This window comes from Pongo abelii, chromosome 13 (assembly GCF_028885655.2).
Source record: "Pongo abelii isolate AG06213 chromosome 13, NHGRI_mPonAbe1-v2.0_pri, whole genome shotgun sequence".
NCBI lineage: Eukaryota > Metazoa > Chordata > Mammalia > Primates > Hominidae > Pongo > Pongo abelii.
In genome coordinates, this window is record NC_071998.2 from 85,996,901 (window position 1) to 86,012,816 (window position 15,916).

The 15,916-nt window shown below is 40.9% G+C and overlaps 1 protein-coding gene and 1 long non-coding RNA gene across 16 annotated transcripts in view; both read left to right on the plus strand.

Moving 5' to 3' along the window:
- LOC129047930 (uncharacterized) overlaps positions 1-5,203 on the plus strand; it is a 72,913-nt gene extending 67,710 nt beyond the window's left edge. Inside the window, exon 3 of the long non-coding RNA XR_008509824.2 lies at positions 1,375-5,203. This is a non-coding gene — a long non-coding RNA (uncharacterized LOC129047930). The remainder of the gene's footprint in view (positions 1-1,374) is intronic.
- Positions 1-15,916, plus strand: part of AOPEP (aminopeptidase O (putative)) — a 369,731-nt gene that overhangs the window by 149,274 nt on the left and 204,541 nt on the right. The gene's annotated exons all lie outside the window — the stretch shown is intronic.

Consider the following 15,916-nt stretch of genomic DNA (forward strand, 5'->3'; position numbering starts at 1 on the left):
TGAAGAGTAGATTTGTTTTTCTGTCTGATTTCTTATTCTGTCAGACTCTTTTCCTGACTGGAAGACACCTAGTTTTCTAGCCAGGATAGCTGAATGCTCCCTTTGCAAACACCTTGGCCTGAAGTTAGAATGAAACTGTGGTCAGCACCCCTTATCGTTCTTCAGAAAGTCTTCCCAGCCCTGATAGGATCTGTTCTGATTCGGAATATCAGGGAACATTTCTTGGTGAATAAACCTGGCTTCTTATATACTGGTGCAGTCACTTCCCTGTAACAAGGTAATTTAAGCCAGTTGCCTTTCATTTCAACCATGTCAAAGTATCAAATAAAGCTATAACTTCAGACCAGCCAGGAAAATGAGAGGCTGGACAGTAACATGTTTATAATATAAATCCTTCCTGTTTTCTCAACCCATGCTCCCCTGGCTGTTTTCCATTCTGACAGAACACTCTGGAGATTTGCCTACAGACAGTGACCACCAATTTAAAGATTTGTTGATGACTAAGAAAAATTCCAAAGGTGCAAATGAATGAATCCAATGCTGACTAAAACAACTGACCAAAATTACTAATTCCTAGGCTGCTTTAGCATGAACGGTCATAAGAACTGGGATAGCAGGCCTGTGTCACTCATTCCCTAGTAAAGCAGCTTGGAGGCTACAGGTGACTTCCTCTTCTTTCCAGACTGAGATGTACCAGAAATAGTGCAGTTCACCAGTGTGGGGAAGGCAGTTGGCTGGGAGTAATCATACCTGCAAATCACTTGATCTCAAGGACTGTGCTTGCTGACTTGAGAACATCTATTTTCTTCAATTTTAGATGTAACACGGTTACCTTGTACTCACTTTGAGTCTCATCGAATTCCCATGCATTGAGGGTCCACTGGAATTCTTTGTTCATGGGCATTTTGACTGCTAGTATGGATGAGGTGGTGAGAAATGGTGGCAGACACACATAATTTGTGTGTCCCATATTTTCATTTTGCACCAAGCTTCTTTGCTCCCATGCGTGCTCCATTGCTGCATCAGATTTCACGTACAAAGCGTAGGTCCAAGGATAACATTAACAGGAGTTTCAAGACAGTGACAGCAGATCATTAAACCAAGTGTGGGGTGAGTGGGGCCTTGTGACTACACAGGCCAGTGCAGTGGAAGCTCCCTATGTTACCTTCCCTGATTTCATTCCTTTCCCTGCCCCTCTCCCAGCAACCACTATAATTTTCTATTCTCATGTGTATCTTTATTATTTTACTTCATGTGTATTCAGAATGTATTTAGTATTGCTTGCCATATTTTAAAACTTAATGTGGACAGTGTCATTAGGAACCTGCAGCTTGTTTTTTCCTCTCAAAACGTTTACTGTATGTTTTTGGCCAGGCATGGTGGTTCTCGCCTGTAATTCCAGCACTTTGGGAGGCCAATGCAGGTGGATCACTTGAGGTCAGGAGTTCGAGACCAGCCTGGCCAGCATGGTGAAACCCTCTTCTCTACTAAAAATACAAAAATTAGCTGGGCATGGTGGTGCATACCTGTAATCCCAGCTACTTGGGAGGCTGAGGCAGGAGAATCCCTGGAACCTGGGAGGCAGAGGCTGCAGTGAGCCAAGATTGCACCACTTCACTCAAGCCTGGGTGACAGAGCAAGACTCCATCTCAAAAAATAAAAATAAAAAATAAATAAAAATAAAGACGTTTGCTGTATGTTTTAAAAATTTGTCCATGTTGCTGTGGCAATAGTCTTTGTGTCCAGTTTAATTTTATGTGTCTGAAGTTCCAAGTTTTTGATCCTTTAAGTTGTTGACTGTTAGTGAATGCCCTATTTCTAGCTTGGGTGGGGTGCATGTAGTGATTAGCTTTTGAGGCTGTATTTAACCAAAAATTTGTTTGGAGACTTGAGTCATCAACCCTTATCTGTTGTATTGAGTTTCCACTCAGCCCATTGTCTGGGCAGAATGTGGGCTGGAAAAGTTTACTAGTGTCTCTTGGCAATCAATTGCTGTGGGATGGCACAGCCCACATAGAATGGGGTGGGTAATGTTTTTTGGGTTAGACCATTTACCTTCAAATGAAATTGAATTAGTGTAAAAGGAAGCCTGTAGAAATATAGAATCAAAGCCAGATACGGCTCGTGTTACCCAGAAGCAGAATGAATGATTACTTATCTGTAGAATGTCATCTGAGGACAGCGTATCTGCTGTGAATCTCTCTCCACAGATTTTTCCTTTAGGTAATCATTGCCCAATCTCATTATACTCATTACTTTTTACAGTTTGTAATATTAAGTGTGACCCTTTGATAGGAGTGGCATTATCAAATTGATTTCTACCCTAATAGGAAAGATGGAACATGATTGGGCACTTGGTCCTCGGGCAGGAGAGGGAGGAATAGAAGCCATGAATTTTTTTTTTTTTTTTTGAGAAAGAGTTTCGTTCTTATTGCCTAAGCTGGAATGCAATGGTGCCATCTCGGCTCACTGCAACCTCCGCCTCCTGGGTTCAAGCGATTCTCCTGCCTCAGCCTCCCAAGTAGCTAGGATTATAGGCGCGCACCACCATGCCTGGCTAATTTTTTGTATTTTTAGTAGAAACGGGGTTTCACCATGTTAGCCAGGCTTGTCTTGAACTCCTGACCTCAGGTGATCTGCCCGCCTCCGCCTCCCAAAGTGTTGGGATTAGAGGCGTGAGCCACCGCGCCCAGCTGAAGCCATTAATTTTTTTAAAAGGGAAGGGGGGCGGTCAAAACATGAATTTTTTTAAGGAGAAGAGTATCGAGAATTAGTAATAATCATTTTCATTTCTAGACTACCAGTCTGTCTGGCAGATGCTGAGTGGCTTACATACATTCAAATCCCATGCAGTCCTCACAACAACCCCAAATGATAGGTATTTGTTTTATTTTATAAATGAGAAGTTTAGACACAAAGAGAGTTCCCTCAAGGTCCCAGAATTGGTGATGGGAAGGCTGGTATTTGAACCCAGAGGCCACAGAGGCAGGACTGCACACATTCCAGTAAGCCAAGCTTGCTGATGCCACAGTTTAGCAGTGAGCCAGCCTTGTCTCAGGCAGGGGTCACCACTGGTGCCTGGTGCCAGGTGATGACTAGATGTACACTGCGACATTTGTGGATAGTGAAGATATAAGTTGGATCTGGGTCGGCCAAGTGGGAAAAGTAGTAAAATGTTAGTGGTTATGTGGTTTCTAAGGAAGAGCCAGAAAAATTAAAGTCACTATCTTTTGGGTTTTTATAGACCTGTCTTTGGCCTCAAAAGGATTGCTGCCCTACTTGAGGTCTGTCTGTGTCTGGCTGGCCTTCATAAGGGTGTTCGGGCTGCTGCTCTCCTCTCTCTACCCTGGTTGGACTAGGCCATTGTCCGCTCCCTCAGCAATAAAGTAGTGCACATGTGGGCTGTTCCTCTTTTTCTCCACTCCTTTTTCAGCCCTCCTCCTCCACTCTTCCTAATGTGGGTGTGGGCGCGAGCGCGACTCCCAATTCCATTCTCTGCAAAGGTCTGTAGCCTGGAGGGCATTCTGATGCCCCACCCTGACACCATATTTTTGAGCCTGTGTCAGCAGCCTTTCTACTCACTCTTATTATATCCTTTCATATGACCTTGATTCAACTTGCTATCTTTAGCTTTGCTCTCTTAACCACAGGCACAGGTAATGCCACCACTCAAGTGATCACTTTATCTACAGGCCTCTGTTTTAAACATGTCTTTTATTTATCATCTACCCAGGAACCTCTCTGGTTTGATCACATGATTTTCAGACTTCCCGACATCTGAGTGCGGGACATACCACCCTGAGTAATGGTGGCTGATTTTAATCTTCTTGGCCACAATAAATCTGACACATACCTCAAGCCAATGGCATGCTCATCTTGATATTTTGATCCCATTTCCTTTACCACAGAGATTGTCTGATTGAAGAAAGTAGCTCAGCATGTGCTGTTTTTGGTTTTACTAATGTTGGAGTGTCAGATTGGCATTCTAGCACACTTGAATTTCTGCAACCTCTTATCAACTTGATTGTTACAGACTTAAAAGTATTTTGCCTATCTGATATTTATTGGTACTGAAGTTTGGTTAATTTTTTTTTTCCTATCTTGCATCTCATTCATCCAAGTAACAAGAAATATGGGCTGGGCACGGTGGTTCACGCCTGTAATCCCAGCACTTTGGGAGGCTGAGGCCAGTGGATCACTTGAGCCCAGGAGTTTGAAACCAGCCTAGGCAACATGGCAAAACCCTGTCTCTATACAGAGTACTAAAGTTAACCATGCATGTTTGTATGTGCTTGTAGTCCCAGCTACTCAGGAAGCTGAGGTGGGAGGATCTTTTGAGCTTGGGAAGGTCGAAGCAGCAGTGAGCCCTGATTGTGCCACTGCACTCCAGCCTGGGCAACAGAGGGAGACCCTGTCTCAAAGAAAAAAAAAAAGACGAATTTTTCCCCCTAGTTTTTTCTAGCTCAATAAGACACCTATAGGAAACATATGGTTCTAGAGTCAGCAAAAGTAGTGTCAAGAATTTCTGTATCACTTTCCTTCCCCAGGTCTTTTTGGGATGAGTTTGTCTGGGTATATGAATAAGTGATCCTACAAGTGAGGCGTGTGTTTAAAATGGATTGATGGCAGGGCGAACCATCACGCACTCTGTCAGAGATCTAAATGGGGGCAGTAGTCATTCTTCGGTCGTGTTTTTGTTTTGGTTGGTTGGTTTTTAAAGGTCATCTGTCTAACCCCTCATGTTGCAGAGGCGGAAACAGGCCAAGAAAGGTTGCTTTACATCGCTACTCAGAGAATTACATGGCAAAAATGGGCCCAAACCCGGGGCTCATGAGTGCATGTTCTCAGAACCCCTAGGAGGGATTTCAAAACCCAAGTCCCACGTGATTCTGGATCATTAACTCAAGAAGCAGCAGACATGCCTCTTTAAGGCAAAAGTTCTATGTTCCATCAGTGAGCTTCTCATACCACCGTGTCTCCTGTATTCTTCAGTAAAAGACTTTAATATCTAAAACTCGTTTAACCTCAAATCCTGTTATCCCCAAATGAGGCAATAAGTTACTCAGTGAGATGTGTGCACCATCCTGCTCAGTTTGTGAGTGCTTCATTACATTTATATGGATGGTATATTTTCCAAGAGCTAGATAAAATATTTCCTCTTCTCAAGTAGCTGCCCACTCATTTGGAAAGAAAAGACGTGAAAGATGAACAAACAGCAATTAAGTGCAATCATTGGTGCCTTAAAACTTTAAGGAAAATAAAAATCACTGGAAGTCGGGGCAGTCACGGGAGGTGTCCAGAGAGCTTTCTCACTCGCAAGAGGGTTAAGGTCTTTACTGGCAGGTTAAGTGGCCAGGCAGGAAGATTTGTCAAAGAGGAACCCAGAGTCCAGGAGAGGCAATAAGGAAAGGAAATATATCCAGGGGCAGTGAAGTATAACACAAATAAATAGGTTGAGGCGGATAGCAGAGGAGCCGATGATCCAAAGAGAAGGCAACAAGGAAAGGGTGGGGAAAGGATATGAGGGGAAAAAAAACAGGGAGGAAAAAACTGAAAATGAATCACCTAATTAATGGGTGGGAATACTGGCTGATGGTTTCCAGGGGCACTGTTTCTAGTCCAGTTATCTGTCAGAAATGCTTTGGATTCGTGGCCAAAGGAAATTTAGGAGAAACCTCCCAGATAAAATGCTTGAATGCTTTCCGCAAGTCTCTATTTTTACTTCTCTTACTTGAAAGACTACAAAAGACAGTGTTATACCTTTTGACCAAGAATATAATTTTAAAGTCCTGATTCCAGAATTCTTTGGAATTAACAAATATGTGGTGTGGTCCTTATCTTATTGTGTTGGGAAGCACCTGACATCTTTGGAGCCAGAGCGTAACTTGATAAATAACAGTTGCATGAGTAGTTAGGAGATAACTCTGAGAAAGAGCTGGGGACTTTGCACAGATTCAAAGAAGAGACAGAAGAGGGAAACTGCTGCCTTCACATCATTTCTCCCTTCCTTTGTATCTGGTTTATTCATGAGAAATTATGAATCAACCTGAAGAATCTGAGCAGTTATTTGTAGACCTTAAAGAACAAATTTAGTTTCCTTTGGTTTATTATATTTACATATTTAATATATTGATTGAACAAAGAGTGACCAAATGCTTAATATTTTTTCAAGCAACTTATTTGATATGATATTGTCTTATTCTTTGTTTCATCAAGATGCTATACAAATTTTCAGGTAATAGAAGTTTCAGTAAATGATATATATTGCTGACAGAGTTTAGTCAAGTTATAGCCACTACACACAGTGAAGTGAGAAGATTATACATCCTCTCTGAATGGAGGATGAATAAACTATTAGTAGTTTATTCAGTACATTCCTTTTTGTGTATACCTGGGATGTATACACACAAAAAAGGAAGAATGATAGGAAACATGTAAAGTATATTAGAAATAACTATGTTTTATTTTGTGATCATGGAGAAACATGGGTTCCCTTTAATATTGAATTGAAAAAATAAAAATGTGATTAGAAATTTTTGTATTTAATGAGTCATTAGATATGATTATACATTTTTCAAAAAGCATTATACAGTTCTCCAATGTTATCTACCAGGCAGCACTGTGAGTGTTCTCAAAGGCATTGCTCAGTCTCCACTCCCTTTTTTAATCCAGGAAAAGTACTAATGATTTAATATTTTTCTACAAGAATATCCCACTTTCAGAGGTTTTTATTATTTTTTAAAGAGAAAGTTGGTTACAAACAGCATCTAAAAGAACATTCCTTTAAAAAAAAAGCCACAGGAAAATCGAGTTATTTTTATAATGATAATACTTTATACAGATCTGTGGTCTTTCATCTAAGAACTTTCAAGCACTTTTGAAATGTTGACTCATCAATCTGTGACACACTTAGCAGATTGGGCAGTAATTCTGCTTCCATTTGGTTTCAAAGAACTCACTGTGTCCTAAGGTATGTGGACGCTTTTTTTAAAAGAATTATTGTTTTGACTTCTTCCGTTTTTCTTTTTTTAAATTTTACTTTATTTTTTATTTCTTGTTAAAGGCTAGAAGAAATATGGCTTGGTCCCAACCCACTAGGAACTCAGTGTGATGAAGGCAGGAGCCACAGAAAAGTTCTTCCAATTCCCAGTAACACATGCTACAACTTAAAAACCAGAGACGGAAATCTCTACATATTTTGAACAGTCCAGAAAGGCATTCAGAAGATTTGAGCCTTAAATTATTCCAAGATACAGAAGGCAGACTTGCTTTGCTGAATTGGCATTTTAATCAGTATTTCCTTATTTATTTTTTAACAAGGCAACTATATTATTTATAATATCCTGCCAAACATGAATGTATGCCTTTCACCTGTGTAAGGGGCTCAAGGATGGATTCTTGGCTGAAGAATTCCTCTGGAAATATTTCCCAGGCCAAAGGTGGGAAAATAGGCTGCCAGTAATTGGAAGTTTTATGAAGTATGCATTAAGATTTTATTTATTAATAGTCTCAAGATTTAGCCTTATCTTTCCAATTTTCTTTGATAGGTAAAATCAGTGGCCTTTCTGCTGCCCTTTGGGTTGTTAAAGCAGTGAGTTGTGTTGGGGGTTATTTTTCAACCCAGGGTCCATGTTTTTTCACCCACATGATTTTTAATTACTTCACTTCCAGTTAAAGAATGGTGTGAAAGTACTGTTTATATGTTTTGTTAAAATAAAAACTTAGACAAATTAAATTTAACAGAGTTTAATTGAGCAAGAAAAATGAAAAAAAAAAAAAAAAAAAAAAAAAAGACTCATGAAATCAGGCAGCTCCCAGAATCAAAACGGATTCAGAGACTTGGGCTGCCACATGGTCAGATAAGATTCATGGACCAGAAAAAGGAAAGTGATATACAGAAAACAGAAGGTAGAGAAACAGCTGAATTGGTTATAGCTCGACCTTTGCTTATTTGAAGACAGTTTGAATAGTTGGCCACCTGTGAGTGGTTGAAGTAAGGCTGGAGTGGTTGGCTGAGCCATTGTTATAGAAGTACACTCCTCAGTTAAGTTTTCAGTTTGTTATGTACTAAGATTGTAGTTCATTTCTAAGAACTAAAGTAGGTGAGTACGTGCTTTCTCAGGCTAAATTTTAGTTTGATTTCAGAATTCCACCCTTTTGGTCAGCCTCTCAGTTTTGAGAGATTAACCTAAATTCTGAGCATGGGCACCACTCTCATCACAGTTGTAAATGACTCCTTTGTTCTGAGTATGGAATTCACAGATGACAATGTGAAACTAGCTGAATAATTCTTTCTTACTTACCTAGTTGAAGTGAGACCATTCAACACTCAATAGATAGCTGCATACACAACATTTAAGACGTGAGAGGACACAAAGCACCAGAGTTACTATTATGATGACTTCCAAGAGGATGATATCAAAAGACCAAGGAGTTCACAAGCATTCTTATGAAACAAACCAAACCAAAAGGAACAAGTCACAATTGAGGCAATATAGGCAGTTCAACAGTATTTGAGTCTAATTGGTCATAGTCCTTGTTCAGGGTTTGATGGTGATTAAGGACCACAGTTGCCTGTATAATGGCCTGATTGAAAGAGGTATTCATTTTCATTGTTAGCCTGGTAACACAAGTCATAATAACCCAGAGACATACCTAGAATATATTTAAAGATGACAAAACCTTGGAAAACCCAAGCTTGCCATCCACCATTGAGGATGCCTGCAGACCAGCTGTTAGTTGCTCTCGTAAACACATCAGTTTCTTTTTCTTTTTTTTTTTTGGAGACGGAGTCTCGCTTTGTCCCCCAGGCTGAAGTGCAATGGCACGATCTTGGCTCACTGCAAGCTCCGCCTCCCGGGTTCACACCATTCTCCTGCCTCAGCCTCCCAAGTAGCTGGGACTACAGGCACCCGCCACCACACCCGGCTAATTTTTGGTATTTTTAGTAGAGACGAGGTTTCACCGTGTTAGCCAGGATGGTCTCGATCTCCTGACCTCGTGATCCGCCTGCCTCGGCCTCCCAAAGTGCTGGAATTACAGGCGTGAGCCACTGCACCTAGCCATGTTCCTTTCTTTTAGGAGATTAATTTCCTTAGTATGTTTGGTGGCAGTATCTAAGGCCACCTTTTAAATTAAGCCTTCTGTAGTAACAAAATCAGGGGAGAGATATTCAGTTTTCCTCAGTACCAAATATAAGCCCCCAACTAGAGCAAAAAGGAGCCCTAAAGTTGCATGATGTTCCATTAAGTGTTTTGGTTGAATGCATATATTGTTATCCACCTTTCAGAGAGGGACATCTACCCATCTGAACCCCTGGGAGGTCTGACTGTCTACAAAATCCAAGATTTTTCCCAATTTACAGATTATCTTTAAATTCTATACAACTGATACCCCACTACTGCCAACAGTGAGCCCCCAGGAGCCCCACCGGAGTTTCTTCTTAGTTGAAAATAGTTTATCTATTTTAAGGTTGGAGGTAATTTCAGTTATTGATTATTTTGGTCTCTGATCCTAGGAGCTGTTACGGGAATTTGTAGGGGAAGCTATTTGAATGGCAGGAGTGAGCCAGGCCAAATAGCAACATCCAAACCAGACAGGAAGCAGATTTTCCTCAGACCCAATAGAAGCCCATGGGGATTGGAAAAGAGGGTTACCTAGTTGCATTTGTGCAAGGGTCAGTTAAATTTATTTGCCTGTAAATCTGCATAGCTCCTGAACAAGTTTCAGTGGGTAATGTACTATTTTGGGTTCGTTTATAGCATGTGGTAAGGGTGTATAGCCACATTTAGTAAAAAAGTGACCCTACTGGATTTTTTTTCTTTCTTTTTTTTTTTTTTTGAGACAGTTTTGCTGTGTTGCCCAGGCTGGAGTGCAGTGGTGCGATCTCAGCTCACTGCAACCTCTGCCTCTGGGCTCAAGCGATTCTCTGCCCCAGGCTCTGGAGTAGCTGGGACTACAGGCGCCCACCACCATACCCGGCTAACTTTTGTATTTTTAGTAGAGAGGGGGTTTCACTGTGTTGGCCAGGCTGGTCTGGAACTCCTGACCTCAAGTGATCTGCCCACCTTGGCCTCCCAAAGTGCTAGAATTACAGGCATGAGCCACTGTTCCCAGCCTCCTACTGGATTTAATCTGGTAACATTATACAAACAATTACTTGTATCCATATAGCTAATTCCCAGGTCTCAAGTGCGTGATGTCTAGAAGCACAATATACCTTTTGCAGGCATCACTTGGATAGGTTTTCTATGTTTGGTAACAACCAGGTTATTCATTGGAAAAGTTAAAGTGTTGTTTCTAGCGAGTGCAGGAAAGCAAATGAAGCAGTCATGTTTAGAATATCAAGGATAGGTTTCCACTCCCTCCTCCTTTGGAGTTTGAATCACTGCCATTGGGAACATGGAGAGGCATCAATGGAATTGTTTTCTGATTTTTTGGCATTTGCCCACAAACCCAACAGTTACTCTGGTTTTGTGCTAGAACATAAGATAGAGCTAATGCCATCTAGTGATTATGGTCCCATGGATTTTCCTGTAGGAAAAAAGGAAAATATTGGGATAAAAGATTAGAGGAAAAAAGCAAAAAGCACCAGGCTTTCATAATGGCAGAAAAGTCTTGATCTGTGATCTTGGGAAAGCTGTCCACATCTAGGATGCTGTCCACTTTCAGGGAGAAGTATTCCTGGTCAGCTTTACCTTAAAGTCTCCAACAGGTGTTCTAAGAGTCTGAAGGGGCCCTTTTGAGTTGTGAGATGTGGACCCATGGTTACAGGTGTGGGTGTGAGAAGAACTTGGTGTGGTCCTTTGCAACAGGGTTCAAGGGCAGTCTTCCTCTGATGTTATTTCCCGAAGACCCAATTTCCAGGCTCTAGACCATGAAAGATTTGATTGTACTTAGTCAGTGGATCACAAAAAGCTTCCTGTACCTGGTAAAAATACACTTTGGCATAATGCGTTAAAACCTTGCATTATTTAGTCATATCAGAGTTTAGGAGAGTGGAACATCTATTAGGTTCTACTATTAGGGGCATATGTTTCCAGTGACTATTTCATAAGGGGCCAACTTATGTTTTCCAGTGGGAGTGGATCTGATTGCCATTTAATGCTAATTGTAGTACCTTTGGCCAAGACAACCCAATTGGCTCAGCTAACTTTGCCAATTTCAGTTTTAAGATACCATTTGTTCTTTCAGCCTTTCTGTAACTGCCCAGTGGGTTCCCCTTGCCCGCTGCCTAGACAGAGCTGATTTATCAAGACAAGGGAATTGCAATAGAGAAAGAGTAATTCACGCAGAGCTGGCTTTGCAGGAGACCGGAGTTTTATTACTCAAATCAGTTTCCTCAGCATTCGAGGATCAGAGTTTTTAAGGGTAATTGGGTGGGTGGAAGAAGGCCAGTGAGTTAAGAGTGCTGATTGGTCAGGTCATGTAGGAAATTATAGAGAGTTGAAGCTGTCTTCTTGTGCTGAGTCAGTTCCTGGGTGGGGACCACAAGATCAGATGAGCCAGTTTATCAATCTGGGTGGTGCCAGCTGATCCATCAAGTGCAGGGTCTGCAAAATATCTCAAGCACTGATCTTAGGAGCAGTTTAGGGAGGGTTGGAATCTTGTAGCCTCCAGCTGTATGACTCCTAAACTACAATTTCTAATCTTGAGGCTCATTTATTAATCCTAAAAAGGCAGTCTAGTACCCAGGCAAGAAGGAGGTTTGTTTTGGGAAAGGGTTGTTAGCATCTTTGTTTTAAACTATAAACTAAGTAATTCCCAAAGTTAGTTCAGCATATGTCCAGGAATGAACAAGGACAGCTTGGAGGTTAGAAACAAGATGGAGTTGGTTAGCTCAGATCTCTTTCACTGTCTCAGTTGTAATTTTGCAAGTGTGGTTTCATTTCCAGAAGACTGAGGGTGATAAAGGCAATGGTAGTATCACTGCATCCACAACACCTTATTTAACTGCTTTTAACTTACCCAGTAAAATGAGTTTCCCTATCTATAGCTGGAGATTTCTCCAGGAATACCCCGTAAAGGAAAAACATTTTCTAATAATTTCTTAGCTGCTGGCACAGCACCAGCTTTTCTACACAGAAAGACTCTATTTGACCAGAAAACATACAAACTATTACAAAAACTGATACCTCAGCAAGGGCGATAACTGAATAAAGTCCATTTGTAAATGTTCAAATGGTCCATCAGATGGTGGAAATATACTATCTGAAGTTTTTATTGTTTTCCTAGGATTATGAGTTTGACAAATCAAACATTGGTTGTAACCCATTTTAGCAATTTTGGAACATATACCTCACCAATTTTTTGTATAATTTGGATCATTTTGTGTGTTCCATGATGAGTTGTGGTGTGCAGGGCTTTTTAACAACGGAAGCTTTAAAGACTCAGGAAGGACCAAGTGGTTGTCAGGCCCTTTGTGAATCCATGCTTAACATTGAGTTTACATTTTTTTAGATACCAACTTTGTTTTTCCAAATTAAATGCATTGCACTATTTATTAAATAGATCACCGTAAGGGAGTTGATTTGGATCAGTCTTACAGAGTTCATTCAGATTGCATATTCTCACAGTGTCAGCACTAGCTGATTTAACATGCAAATCGGCTAGGGTATTCCTTTGATATTCAGATTCAGTTTTACAGGTATCATCTTCAATCTTAATCATAACGATCTGTGATGATAACAATGATAACAGGATAGCTGAAAGGAGTTCACCTAACTGGAGTCCCACTAGAAGTGAGAAATCCCTATTGTTTATTTTTTTAATAATGTAATTTTTATTATACATATTTGTCTTTCTTTTTTTTTTGTGACAGGGTCTCTCTCTGTTCCCCAGGCTGGAGTGCCATGGCGTGACCATGGCTCACTGCAGCCTTGACCTCCCAGGCTCAACCCATCCTTCCACCTCAGCCCCCAGAGTAGCTGGGACTACAGGTGCAAATCACCATGCCAAGATAATTTGTAGAGAAGGGGTTTCGCCATGTTGCCCAGGCTGGTCTTGAACTTCTGGGCTCAAGCAGTCTGCCTGCCTTGGCATCCCAAAGTGTTGGGATTACAGGCATGAGCCATCGCACCTGGTCCCATTGTTTCCATAACGTGCCAAAATTGTGTACTACTCTAAAAGCATATCTGCTATCTTTTTAAATATTTACTGACTTGTCCTTAACTATATGACAAGCTTGGGTGGGAGCAAAAAGCTCTGCCAGCTGAGCAGACTTAAATTGAGGAAGAGTTCCCTTCTCTATTAACTCATTTTGGGCAATAACAACATACCCTGCCTGATATTTTCCTTCTGAGACTTTGGCATAGGACCCACGAACAAAAAGTATCAACTCAGGATTATCCAATGGAGCATCTCATAAATCAACACAAGGGGCTACTAGTTTGGATACTACACCTACACAATTGTGATCTTTACCACAGTCAGTCAGAGGTAATGGAGTAGCAGGGTTAAGTAGGTTTTAGATGGAGTAGCATTTTAGATGGAGGTCAGAAGGAGGCAGGAGAAAATTTCATAAGATCAAAAGATGTTAGTTTTCTTGCTGAAAAATGCTGAGCTTGGTTGGAATTTAATAGACTTTCCACAGCATGTGGAATTTGCAAATTAAGTTCATTCCCTAAAACCAGCTCAGATGAAACTTGTAGCAACTTGGTGGCTGCTGCTGCTTCTATTTTTTTTTTTTTTTTTTTTTTTTTAAGACAAAGGATCTGTCTTGGGCTTCCTTTGGTGGTGAAACAGTCTGGTCTAATGGGAGGCGGCTTATTGGTAGACTAACAGAAAAGCAGACAGCTCTTTTCCAGTGTCCTGCTTATTTGCAAGGAAGGCAGACATCTCGGGGAAAAGAATTTCTTGTTCTAGGATCTATCTCTTGGTTGTGATTTAAAATAAAAAAGAAGGTTCCTTTGGTCTCAGCCCCTGTAACTGTTGTAATTGGTGAGACATAAGCTTGGTAGTCTTTTGGGTTTTTTCTTTCTCCAGAGTCCTCTCAAAATGTTCAGCTAAGGCCACCAATTCAGTCATGTCTGTAACTTCCCATCCAGGTTTATGTTTTTTTAATTAAACTGCTAAGTTTGGGACAGAGTCCATTTATAAATAGAGTAGTTGATGCAGTTCCTGCAGGAAATATTCCTTGCTGTTATTTTGAGCCCCAAATGCTTCACAAGCAGTGCTTCTAAGTGAGTTCTGTCGTCCAAAACTTCTTTTGTCTGTATGGTGGACCAGTCAATTTTTTTGTGTGGAAAAATCTTAGGAATTGAATCTAAAATGATTTTGGCAATGTTTCTAGCTTCTTTCAGCCATTCCTGTGAGGGGGTTTTGGAGGGGTCTTTAATACCCTGCTCAGGTTGGCTCCATTCTGCAGCTGTCACTCATTTTCAAGCTTCCACAGGTCCCAGTATCATGTGAATAAACTGGTAAAGGTCAGGGAGTCCTGGATCGTAAGCTCTTATGCGTAAATTTTTGAGGACTTCCCCTTGGGCTAGGGAGTCCTTTACTATGGCTCTAAGCTCAGCTTTAGAACATGGAGTGAAGGTGGTTATGGCAGGAAGGCCTAGCTGATCACAAGCTCTTACTTTGTAAGACATCTGCCCAACTTCTCTTTTTTCATCATCTTCAAAGGGTGAAAGGGTAATTTGACTAGAAGATTAGTGGAGCAAATTATTTAGGTAGAGATGGGTAAAGAGAGGAAACAGGGTTATTTCAGAGTACAGTCCTCTTTCGTCATGTTCTTAGTCTGTTGTTTAAAATGTTTGCTTGCTTTTTGCAAAGAATCATTTAAGGAGGCAATTTTTAATTTGTTTAGTCTTTTAGATGCCTTGCATACCAATTAAAGAACACATCTCATTGTTTTGTGGGGTTTTTTAAATCCCTTTTTTTCTAATACACCTCCCAACTAAACAATTTTATCCAAAATAAAACTTAACTATTGGCTGGGTGCAGTGGCTCACGCCTGTAATCCCAGCATTTTGGGAGGCCAAGGCAGGTGGATCACTTGAGGTCAGGAGTTCAAGACCAGCCTGGCTAGTATGTTGAAACCCAGTCTCTACTAAAAATACAAAAATTAGCTGGATGTGGTGGTGAGAGCCTGTAATCCCAGCTCCTGGGGAGGCTGAGGCAGGAGAATCTCTTGAACGTGGAAGGCGGAAGTTGCAGTGAGCCAAGATCGTGCCATTGCATTCCAGCCTGGGCATCGCGAGACTCCGTCTCAAAAAAACAAAGCAAAACAAAAAACAGAAAATAAAAACCAAACTTCCCTATTGTGGTCATCTTAATTCTAAGTTGTCTCCAGAAAGGTTAACCCATTTTTCCAAAAATTTGTACATTGTAAGCCCATAATTTTTATGGATAAAATTAGCTGGAGTCTCAGAAGCTACAGTCTCTGATTCTTTGGATTGATATGAACACATTATCAAAAAGTTACTTATCTGAAGTCTGGGGCTTCTAAATTCAATCTGATGCTATACCCAGTGCAGTATAAATACTGCTCACATCAATTCAGGGAGCTGAGAACACAAGTCAGTGGAGCTTGGGATTTGAGAGAAAACTCACCCACAAACCTCCAGTTACAAACAAGAGAGTAGCACACACAATTGGCTCTGCAGGTGCCCCGCTTGGTTGCCTGCTGTTCCAAGGAGTCACTGGAATTTTACTTCGCTCTTCACTTCTACTCCAGATCTGATGAAAGAAAAACTTTAGACACATTTAACAGAGTTTAATTGAGCAAGGAAAAAAATGATTTGCAAATCGAACAGCCTTCAGAATCAAAACAGATTCAGAGAAACTTTGGGGCTATGACATGAGCAGATAAGATTTATGGACCAAAAAAAAAAAAAAAAGGAAAATGAGGTACATAAACAGCTGAACTGGTTCCAGCTCGACTTTGCCAGTATGTTAAGGGAGTTTGAACAGTTGG